Source organism: Podarcis muralis, chromosome 8 (genome assembly GCF_964188315.1).
Source record: "Podarcis muralis chromosome 8, rPodMur119.hap1.1, whole genome shotgun sequence".
Lineage (NCBI taxonomy): Eukaryota > Metazoa > Chordata > Lepidosauria > Squamata > Lacertidae > Podarcis > Podarcis muralis.
The window spans coordinates 23,638,282-23,650,990 of NC_135662.1; the positions used below are offsets into that span (position 1 = coordinate 23,638,282).

The 12,709-nt window shown below is 40.4% G+C and overlaps 1 protein-coding gene across 5 annotated transcripts in view; it reads right to left on the reverse strand.

The window, feature by feature from the left end:
* VPS13B (vacuolar protein sorting 13 homolog B) overlaps positions 1-12,709 on the reverse strand; it is a 357,629-nt gene that overhangs the window by 141,788 nt on the left and 203,132 nt on the right. The window lies entirely within an intron of this gene.

A 12,709-nucleotide genomic window follows, 5' to 3' on the forward strand; every position in this document is an offset into this window, starting at 1 on the left:
TGTCATATGCTTATTCTATACACGACAACGTTCCCCATCCTCTTGAGAAGTACACATGGAGCACTCTGCCATCTTCCACCAAAAACATGTGAAATTTAGTGGAAGACCACCACTGGTTAAGTTAATCAACTGTCGCTTTAGCAAAATAATTTATTTTGGTGCAGTTGTCAAAATTGTGGACTTCCTTTGCCCCGTGTATAGATCTAAATGTTAATAATTACTTAAATAATAATAATAATCAAGGAACAAGCTGAGACATCAACTTTGGTTCTCAGTTTCCATTTGTAAAATTGTAAATGAAAGAAAATTTCATTCAACCATCAAAGAGTGTCAGTGCTAAACTTTGGACAGAACTGGACATGAGGCAGCAGTACTATTAATAGTAATTAGACTCCCCCCCCCTTTTTTTCCTTTTAAATACCGTACATTAGTAGTCATTTTAAAGTTGCATTAGCAGCCCCTTTGAATAAGGTCCATGGCACTGGGGAGGGTTTGTCACCCATTTCCCCCTCCCCCACTTGCTATTTTCTCAGTCGGGGGAAAACAGATAGAGGTACCACTTTGATATTTGAATTTCTTCCTTGGAAAAAATTAGGGTGTGTGTGTTATGGTGGTGAAGTAATTTTAATCAGGAAAATGGTGAGGGGATGACGATGACATCTTTAAGATCCTACCCTAGTGTTACAGTATTGATACAAATTAGGCGCACCTCCTGCTAGTTGTTAACACTTTGGAAAAATGAAACGTCTTATTCACAGATGCCCTAGGTTGCATCTTGTATGGCAAATAATAATAAATTATCATTTATACCCCGCCCATCTGGATGGGTTTCCCCAGCCACTCTGGGCGGCTTCCAGCAGAATATTGAAATACGATGATTCATCAAATATTAAAAGCTTTCCTAAACAGGGAAAGGCAAATGAGCCACTAACTGAATTTGCATCAGCATTTTACACAGAAGTGGAAATGGTACACAATTGTTTTTCACATAACAATGTTATTGTTGGTATAAACCCATATTCCAAGCCACCTCTCATGACACAGTTTTGGCATGGAGGTCTCATTGATCTGAGTCTACACAGCAGCTGCCTCGTGCCGCAAGTCAATATTATGTGTATCTATTCAACGTATAGACTAGCCCACACTACACAGTTTGTGTCCATGCAGCATCCAATTAGGGATGGAAATTTTATCTGATCCATACTTTTAACTGACCTAAATTTGCACCTCCCAGATTAATGCATGAATTAGGACGTAATTATCTTTTACATTTTGAACTTCCCTGAATTTTGCAATATAGTGCTCAGCTCAAAAATTGTACCAAAATGCATATGAACATCCATTTAGAAATGTGCATGTTGAGGGGGAAAGGTAGAGGTACATTTTGTGACAAAATAATCAAAGAAATATTTAAGTATTATTTAAAATACTTTTCACAGATTCTTTTAAAAAACCAAAACCACCCCACCCCACAGATTAATGCAGAAATGTGACAGAAAGGGCATTATGAATAAGCACACTATGTGAAACTGACATGGAGCAAAAATAGATTGATCTAAATTCTTGTGCTGGGAACTGATCTGCATGGCTGGTTGATTTACATTAAATGAATGGAAGCTGGCAGCAACCAAAACACAGAGAGTTCCAAATGGCTTGCCCATGGTCGCTATACTATGAAAAGTAGCCTCTCACTCACAGTTTATCTTAGGATATTAATATATTAATCTTTGAAAAATAATATTGAGCCTCTTCTTTGCATTTTTATCTCCACACTCAAATGAACTTTATAAGCCAAAGGAAATCTTCTCATAAAACTTAGAAAAGAATCAGCTTAAGGGCAAAATATGATAACTCTTTCCCCTGTAATGATGGCAGGTGAATGCCACTATAATGTGAATTTGTTTTCCATTTAGGAAGGTCAGCTTTAATGAAATGGACCACAGCATGGTCAGAATTGATTGTAGTACACGGATCCTACAAAAGCCACTGAACACATGAAAGGAATTACAGTAGACCACACATCAAACGTTTTGGCCTTGTGCTTCCTTCCTCTTATCCTAGTGGCAGGAAATGCACTACATATCCCGTGAGGTGACCAGACATTTAAAAGTAGTGCCTTGTTCCAAAAAGCTCTGTGTACAGTAATTTACCACAAATAAGCAGAAGACCGTTTTCCACTGCAGTTGTCTCTTACACGTATATCTGGAGCACAATAGGGAGGAAAAAAAGGTAAGGTATGGCAACTATATCTTTTCAGGCTAAATGCGGGGAAATGTAAAAGTCAACTAAGTTTCAGCTTTTTGCCGTGTTAATGTGTATTCTGCCTGGTAATTTTAAAAAGTATCTGTTTCTTGTTTAAATGCTTCAACAAAAAAATTAAAGTGAGAGTGCACATTTTAATACTTTTTGTGCTCAGAGAGAAAGATGTTGATTTACTTTTACTGCAGGACTTATTCTAAATGTTGATTTGATAGCTGTGCAAATGATGCAGATGCATAATTCTAAATGGAGGTTTCGTGATATGTTTGGATGATAAAACATTTCCACCAGTCATAAGAGGAACATAACTTTTCTAAATAGACTCAGAAAGGATGACAAAGAACAGGGAGTAATGTCAGCAGCAAGAAGAAATAACTGGTGCTAAAACCAGATGTAAGAACATAACACATTCTTTATTGATTTGTTTTACGGGTTAAATAATTTTAGCTCAAAACTCAACATTGCTTGTCTGTAACAGGACACTAGGTTTTGGCTTTCTAAAATATTACATAAATATTTGGCTTAACACTAAACTGAGGCAAACAACCTCTTTCGGATTCTACACCCATTTTCATTTTGTCGTACCTGGTACTCATTGGTTGCTCAAGGTTCTGTTTGTTTAGTGGTACAATACCTCAGCCTTATCAGGTGCTGTATATATTCACCTGGAAGTACTGAGGTTGAGTTTCACTGAACACAAGCTTCCTATTTACTCTGTGGATGATATTTTGATGTCGGATGAAAGACAGAACATCCATAGTGTGTTTGATAAGCTGACATGGGACAGGAGTTCTTTTTTCGCTGTTGTGTCAGTTTATCAAACCCATACGTGGATATCGGTCAAATCCTCTAATGACCACACTGAAATTATTTGAATAGATAATTTATACATATGATATGTACTGTGCTCTCTATAGAAACAGAAAAAATATGTTACACACATTATATCTGTACCATTCCAATTTCTTATGCAATTGTTTATACAGTATTATAGTGGGGAAAATTAATGTAAGGGGGGGTCCACAATAGTTAATAACTGCATTCATAATAACTGCACAGTTTATGATGTGAACTACATTCTATGGGGGGGGACCCAAGTTGCTATAGTTTCACACTTTTATTGTATTATCTGTTGAACAGCATGCATGTAAGAGTTTCCATAGAAATACCCAATATGGTATTTCGATATTAAATGTGATACAAGCCAGGTTAATAACAAATGTGGAATTCTACCTAGTGTTATCAGCATCTCAAATAAAGCAGAAAAAATGTAAACATATTAAAACACCCATCCTGAGGTATATTATAATCTACAGTTTTTTCACCCTGCTTCAGCAGCATGTGGGGCCTTACCCTCCTGCCAAGCTGCATCAATCAACTATCCTTTCCCAAAGTTGAAATGCAATACTCTGCTACATTAACAAAACTAACATTTGCTCTTTCTTCAAAGTCTTGTCTTCAGCTAATGCTTGTTCTAATGAATCAGTGAAATATTAACCACGGAAGACTGCATTGACAAAGAAGTAACAGTAACTAAGTAAGATACTCTATTCTTATTCTAATTCACATGTTTTAGAGATGATAACTTTTAGTAAGATAGAAGTGTATGTTTGTTTTGCGAGTTCTATGCTGGTATGCTAGCCTTAGTCTCAGAATTCAGTAGAATGCATATGCTGTGCTTTTGACTATTAAATGTAAAAATCTGTGGGAAATTATAATATACCCAAAGAAGCCAGGTGGGTGCCAAGGTGTACAGAATCACAGTCATTTCAGAGAAACAATGTATGTAAAGCATTTGATATACGTCTGCAAAACATTATATTCCTTTGATTTCGAGTAAAAGCTGTCTGCTTTCAGAGACAAACAATCAGTAATAAAAATATTAAAAGTTACCAAGCCTTGGGAAAGACTGCGAAGGTTTAGGGATATAGCCCCTCAATGAAATCTGCACATTAATATTCTCTGAAAGGGTATGGACAATGGGGTTGGTCTAGAAGAGAAGGCAGGGAGAAAGAAATGAAAGCTAAAAATCTTCCTTATGATGAATGAGTGAACTGGCAATAAAGAGCCCGAAGCAAGAAACCAGAAGGCAATAGTCATTCATCTCAGCCTTTCTGAGTACTTGAAGCACTGTTCATATATTATTTCAGTAAAGCTTACAAGAAACCTGCAAAGCAGGTCAGAATTATTCATTTTCTACAATGTGCCCCCCCCCCCCAATTGCCACTTGCTTCTCAAATTAAGAAACAAAGTAAGACAAATTTATACTGTCTATTGAATTCCTCCTTTTACAGTCATGGATAAAGCTCTTTAAAGCGATTACGAAATCAATGCATTGTGGCAAGTTACCCTAAATTTATGTGTAATAAACTACAAATGTGGGCAGTTAGGTTTTTTTAAAAGTCTCTTGAATATGGTATATATACTTGCATTTGATCTTGTGATCTGCATTTTTAATTTTTATATCATAACATTTCAATAATGCTGGTGGAGAGCTCATGTAGGTGTTTGAATCATATTTAAAACTTTTAGTTGTCAAGATTTGCTATGCATAACAAAGCAGTTTTTGTGCCTTTCAGAGCTGTTTAAAATTATCTTGAGAGTTCTTAAAGTCATATTAACTGCAGCTTTTGATAATTAGATTGCATGTAGAAATATTACATGTTTAGAAATATTGCTATATAATTTAATTGGATGGTATCCAAAGCTCCAATTCTGCTAACACAAGAGACTTGTACAGTCATACCTCATGTTACAGACGCTTCAGGTTACGTGTTTTCGGGTTGTGGACTGTGGGAAACCTGGAAGTACCAGAACAGGTTACTTCTGGGTTTCGCCACTCGCGCACAGGTGCAGCGCTTCAGGATGCGAACGCTGCGGGTTGCGGACGCGCCTCCATCACGGATTACGTCCGCAACCCGAGGTTCCACTGTACTAGTGGAATGGAATGTCCCCCTTCTCTCCTCTCATCTGCAGCCCCCTCAAAATCAGCTCCAAAGGATTGGGGACTCTCTGAAGAAGTTCCTGGGGCGCATGGGTGGAGGAGAGGAAACTGAAGTGATCGCTTTGGTTGTACCAATTGCTTTTGCAGAGTAATACACAAAATAATAATATATACTGCCACAAATCACTGTACTGTTAGAACACAATATAAAAAAGAGTTTAAAACAACTTTACATTACAGAACATACATCTGAAGTGTCCAAAGCCAGGGTAAAAAGATGCATCTTCAGCATTTCCTGAAGGCCCTGGATAAATCTCTGTAGGAAGACACTTCCACAATTTAGGGGCTGCCACAGAAAACACCGTCCCCCAGGCCACCGCCCACAGAGATTCTGATGGCGGTGGAACAACCAAGAGGGCTCCCTCCGCCAATCTCAGCACTTGGGAGGGCCTTTAGGGAAGTAGGTCATCTTTCAGGTATTTGGGGCCTCAGTTGTTTAGGGCTTTAAACTCTAACAGAAGCACCTTGAATTGGGCCCAGAAATGAACTGGAAAGCAGTGCAGCTGTTTCAAAACGGGACATCTGAAGGAAACCCAAGCCAGTAATCTGGCCATTCTATTTTGGATCAATTGAAGTTTCCAAGTTGTTTTCAAAGGCAGCCTCATTTAGAGCACATTACAATAATCCAATCCAGACCATGGAATACAATGGCTATGTCATCTCTGTCAAACAGTAGCTGATGAAATAGCTGTAGCTGAAGAAAGGAACTCTTGGCCACTAAGGCCATCTGAGCCTCCAGTGATAGTGTTGAATCTAGGAGCACCCACAAAGTGTGGACCTGCTGCTTCCAGGGGAGTGCAATCTCATCTGGGGCAGGTGGCCTCCCCACCTCCCAGGCATGAAGCCACATAACACCTCTGTAGTTTCTGACTGATAAACTATATGTATGAAAAGTTATTTCCAATTATTCTGGGCAGTAGATTTGAGAATGTTTAATACATGTATTTACAAAAAGCATGAATGGTGGGTGACATTTTAAAAGGCACCTCTAACTTCTCTCACAAAAAAATCCTTACAACTCATTTTATTTGGATACAAATTTATGCACATTTAACTACAACAGTAATCTGCTAGTATTTCATCATCTATTTGTCAACATCAATCTTAGTATGACTATCCCGCTGCTGTCCACCAATCCCTCCAAAATTACTACTGAGTAATGACTGCACATTTGTTGCCAGATTAAGTATCTAGCAGCAAAAAAAGCAGCCCACAAATTCAGCTCTTGGCTTCTGGGGCTCGATATTTAGGCTTTCTTTCCAACCAGCAAAAGCTGCAGCAATGTGTTTCAGGTCAAAGCAGAAAGTTAAGTTGCTCATCCCCTGCACATACAGCCTTGAAGGAGATGACTGTAGCTTGCTGCATTCATCCTGAGGTCACGCATGTCTTTGCAATGGCATTGGGCAGAAGACGAAGGCAAGGTCTTCACTCTGATCCTTGACGAGACCCAATGCTATTTTCCAGGGCTCTAAGGATGCATCAGGAGGCCTGGTCTCACTTGCAAAGAGGCTCATGGAAGTGGTTTCCCCAACCGATTTTACATCATTCCTAGGGCCATTTGTTCTTTCCTAATTTGTAACATGCATGCATAATACTTAAATACCCTTGACATCAGTTGTTTAAATTTCTTACAGATAATGGCTGTGACCCAAGAGATTATGCCACTTGGCTGTTTAGCAGAAGCAAGAAAACTGGGACACTACACCCACTTCTAATTGTTTGAATATCTATAGACAGGATTTCAACTCTGTTTATCAGGCTATACACGCATAGACTCAGTAGCTTGATAAGGAAAAGGAATTCTAGATACAGGCATCATGCATATATATAAAATTCCTATCCAGCAAAGAATATGCATAGGGATGGTTTCTCTGCAAACATAAACTGGACTGGCCAGTGTGATAAGAAGGGTGGATCTCTGTTGTTCTCTCATCTCTGCTAGTATCAAGAAGGAGAGTGGCAAGGCAGCACAGAGCTCAGTGTGATGCGGGTGCAGCAGTGGTGCCCATGTGACACTGTGCCCATACAATGCTAAACTCCTTGTTGCCTTACCTCTCACCTTCTCCCTGTTAGTACCAGCAGTGACACAAGTTGTTGAGAAGATGGGAGAGCAACACAGACCCACTCACCCTGCCAGCTGCTACTGGGTCAGGCATTATTGTAGAGTAAAGCATGGTTAAAATTCCATTGATATCAAGGGGACCAAAGAACTCAGTGTGATCCTATGCATATTTACTCAAACTTAAGCCCTACTGGGACGTGGGTGGTGTTGTGGGTTAAACCACAGAGCCTAGGACTGGCCGATCAGAAGGTTGGCGGTTCGAATCCCCGCGACGGGGTGAGCTCCCATTGCTCGGTCCCTGTTCCTGCCAACCTAGCAGTTCGAAAGCAGGTCAAAGTGCAAGTAGATAAATAGGTACCGCTCTGGCGGGAAGGTAAACGGCGTTTCCATGTGCTGCTCTGGTTCGCCAGAAGCGGCTTAGTCATGCTGGCCACATGACCCGGAAGCTGTACGCCGACTCCCTCGGCCTATAGAGCAAGATGAGCACCGCAACCCCAGAGTCGGCCACGACTGGACCTAATGATCAGGGGTCCCTTTACCTTTAAGCCCTACTGCGTTCAATTAGACAGAGTTCTTGGTAACTGTGCTTAGGACTACAGCCCTGGTTGCAAACATGCAACTATTTGAAAAGTAGCAGATACTACCTGAATGAAAAAGAGCTTTTTTAACGAGTAAAACAGGAGGACAGATTCCCATGAAATATCAAGCAAAACAAGAAAACATATAGAAAACATACTTTTTAAACCTTAAGAGTTAAAATGTAGTAAAATGGCAAACAGTAAACCATTCAGTCATTTCCAACCGTATTGTTATGGTAAATTTTGGCAGCAAGAGAGAAAGTATTCCTTGAAACTTATTTCCTGCTGCAGGAAGCCACAGTGTACACCATTGCTTTTGTGACTGCCAAAGCCAAACACAAAGCCTTCAAGTTAAATCAGCTAAACATCAATGCACACAATATACAGGAGACATATGCCAAAGACATTTTTGAATGGTGGTTTTATGCCAGCTACAGTTCTTCGCACTGTCACACTAGTTTCCACTTGTGAGAAAATGTTATTTATATCAAATCAGTTATCATTAAATAAGAGATTTGTTTTTAGGTGTCTGCTAGTGACTTCCAGGGTTACTTTATATTAATACCAATGTTGGCGCTCCCATCAGTTAATGTATCTGGTAGCGCAGCACAATGGATTCAGTTGAAGCCCCAATCGTATTGGGCTGATTTGGGCAGAACCAGGCTAGTCAGATGGAGACATCCCCAGATGGGCATCCCATGTGATCTGGGGGCATGGCGGTAGGGGAAATAGAGTAAAATAAGTTTTCCTACACATGCCTCTTCCGCAGGGGAGCACACATGTACAGTCAAATTGAGCAGGACTAAGACATTTGCTCCCCAGCTGGAAGCAGACCCCAGGAGGATTGGATCTTCCAGAGGATTCAGTCCTGAAGGCAGCTGGGGTCTGCTCTGCCAGTGTCTTCCACACATGGAACACACTGGGAAAACAGCATCCAGCCCAAGAACAGGAGGAATTAAAGTGGTGTTCTTCAGATGTGTTTAAATTCAACCCCCATCATTCTGAACCACTGGCCATGCCGGCTGTGGCTGAGGGAAATTGGGAGTCAAAGGACACCATGTTAGCTAATACTAAAAGGATTGTGAAAGGTGGTAACTTAAGCTTCTCTATTTGTCGCTGCAGTACAATTCCAATCAGTCCCCGCCAAGATGGCCAATGGTCAAGAATAATAGGAGTTGTAGCCTAGAAGGCAACACATTCCCCATCCTTAGTGTAACTTTTGCAATAAAAAATAAACCTGGGATAAGGTATTGGTCCCACAATACTGGTGTAAAATAAACTTACCTAATGAATAAACAGAAGATGTTTCCCTTTAACTCAATGAAGGGCTACTGATAAATCTATCTCAATAGATGAAGATTCCACATGGTAAAAAAAAGGATGGAATATGTTAAATAGCAACAAAGCTGAAGAGGGAGATTTTTTTTAAAATGTGCTAAGATTTTAGAGAATAATTTTAAGAAGAAAGAAACCCACACCCATTCTCACAAAGCACTTCAAGAGCTGTGGTAAAAATTTGTCATAGATAAAACCTTGTGAAGGACATCAGAGAACCCACAAGTATTTATGGAATGAACCACAAGCTGTATACAGAAGTTAACAAATGTCTCATTACAACAAGGATATGGTTACCTTAGTAACAGAAGCATAGCCTTCACATTATATTCAACTTAAAATTCCACCATAATTAAAAGAAAGAAAATAATCTGTTTTAAATATTACTAGAGAATACTTTCCAAACAAACAAAACATTTGTTGAAACCAAATACAATGTAAATTATATTTACTCACAAGCCATTAATAAAGAATGGTAACAGTAAGCTTTCTGAAGCTTTTCTGAATTATTTTACAGTAACACTGTTTACCACAACCAAGGATTTTATATGTCAATGTTAAACATATATGGCAGCAAAGTATCCTTGAAATGACTGTTCAAAAACATATTTTTGAAATCAGCAGGAAGAGCCCAAGGGACAATGAAACGTTTTGTGGAAAGTCAACTATTTGCCCAACTGGAATTTGATTTAAATACAAATACAATCGCATGCTAACGGGCAACATCAGCAAAATGCACACTAGAGCATTTTACTGCTTTGGTCCAAAAAAGAATGCATGTCAGGCTCTCTAAAGCTTGACATACAGGAGAAAAGACCTGAAATCATATAATTTAATTACCAGTAGAAAACTGCTCTTCCAAATCCTGAAGACTAGTTCTCAGATCCAAATCACAGAGTCTGGAAAAATTTTAGAAAACAGCTCTCCACATTTTCATAGATTTATTAATATCATGAAGGACGCGGGTGGCGCTGTGGGTAAAAGCCTCAGCGCCTAGAGCTTGCCGATCGAAAGGTCGGCGGTTCGAATCCCCGCGGCGGGGTGCGCTCCCGTTGTTCGGTCCCAGCGCCTGCCAACTTAGCAGTTCGAAAGCACTCCCGGGTGCAAGTAGATAAATAGGGACCGCTTACTAGCGGGAAGGTAAACGGCGTTTCCGTGTGCGGCTCTGGCTCGCCAGAGCAGCGATGTCATACTGGCCACGTGACCCGGAAGTGTCTCCGGACAGCGCTGGCCCCCGGCCTCTTGAGTGAGATGGGCGCACAACCCTAGAGTCTGTCAAGACTGGCCCGTACGGGCAGGGGTACCTTTACCTTACCTTTATTAATATCATGAAGCTACTTAGTTATGACAGTGCTCCGGTGTAATAATCTTCCCCAAAGAGGCGGTTTTAGGATAGCACAACTGGTTCAGCTGCACTGGGTGCCGTGCTGCTGGGGGCAGGGGGCACAACAGTGCTGTAAAACAGAGCATGAGAGGCAAGGGGCACCGGATTTTAGTGTTGCATAGGCCACTGCTGAAATTTGAGAGCCAAAAGTTCACCACTATTCCCAAATATGTTTTTCCGCCCTGATACCTATGGTTATGCACCTAAGAAATAATCTCCCTAGACCAGGCTTCCTCAACCTCGGCCCTCCAGATGTTTTTGGCCTACAATTCCCATGATCCCTAGCTAGCAGGACCAGTGGTCAGGGATGATGGGAACTGTAGTCTCAAAACATCTGGAGGGTCAAGGCTGAGGAAGCCTGCCCTAGACCATGATGAACCCTGACTTCATTTTCTAGTGCTCTGTATGAATCTTTTTTTCCTGTCAAGCATACAAAAACAGTATGATGTTGTAAATATCAAGGTTCAGCAGCAAAACCATAGAGGCTGCAGAAAACTTGAGTAAATGATCCGACATGTTAAATATGGATTTAATTGTGATTAATACTAACAGTGCTTGTGCACAAGGGAGACTCACATTAGCTGCTAAATTGAACCAGGCACACTACCACCAGGCAGGATTTCCAACCTAAGTAAAGTTAAGGGGAGCCTCATCTTGCAGTACAGATTCTTCTACCAGCCATTAAGGATAAAGTAGCCTCCATGAACACCAGTCATGATGTAACAGGTGGTGAAAAGGGCAGCTCAATGTACTTAAATGGTAACATGCCTGCTGCTTTTAGACAAGGTAAAATAAGTGCTTCGAAATTCAAATAAGACAATCTAGTGGGATATTCTTCCAACTTCCAACTTCATGTTTTCAGTCCTCTTTCAACTACATTAAGCTGAGAATTTGGTTCCCTACAAACTGCTTCCATATTCTAACAAACTTCAAGTATTCTCACAAAGGAAACGGCTTATTAATAGTTAAGGATGAGCAGCTGGATGCACGCAGGTCAACACCTCAAAGGTTTCCATCTAGCCTCCAGTATATCCTCTGATCCCAACAATAAGACCCCATGTATACCATGTTACACACCCTGACCACATTTTATCATATGGAGACACAGGGAAGGAGCTGTTTTAATCACCATCGTGCATGATACGTACATTGAGCTGTTGTTGAACATTGTTAAGAATGTATTTGGGCCAAAATAGACTAGTAAGATTACTGTCTGGAAATACAGAATGTCTCTTTCTAGTCTTAAAACAGCAATATCAGCTTCTATACTGCTTCTGAACACAATTCGTTGTTAACATTCGTTGGCTTGCCCCCAAAGGGATCCCTTTGTTTCATATGAACTTCACAAAGATCTTCCTGAGAAGCTTTCCCCTGTTTTTTATGCCTTTGGAAGTAAGGCAGGTATGAACCAGGAATTGGGTCTTTTCTGTTGTGGCACCCCAGCTCTCTGGACTCTCCTCTGCCTGGTGCAGTCTGGCATCTTTTTGACACCTGAGTAAAGTCCTTTTTATTTGCCCAGACCTCTTAGATCTGTGACTTGTTAGCTTTTATCCACAACTCTATTTGGTAAATACTGCTGTTTTATGTTTGTCTGTTTTGTTTTTAATTGTGCATTATGTTTTTGCACCTTTTTGTAAACTGTCCTGGGAGAATTTTGGGGCACCAAAGAATAGTACAATAAATATTCAAACGAGCAACTAAGAAAATGTTCATCTGCCTGTTTCAGACGAAAATACATTTAGTTCTCGTTTCTTGGCTTCTATGGAACAAAGTTCTGTGCAGCCCTTCAGCTTTTCATCTGATAGAAATATGCCCCAGTGAAAAACTGGATGTCAAGTACAGCTGTAAGTGATTGCTGTATCCAAGTAAGAATGATAAACTGTGTTAACTGAGAGACAATAACGCAGAGATGGAAATTTGTAGCCCTGTAGATGTTACTGGACTCCAGCTCCTAACTCCCTCAGCCAGCATAGCCAATTGTCAGGGATAATCTATATAGTCCAGCAATGTCTGAGGCGCAGGTTCCCCATCCCCTGCCACAAATACACAAATGCATGAAGCCATCTAGTATTCTTTACCGAAAGGTT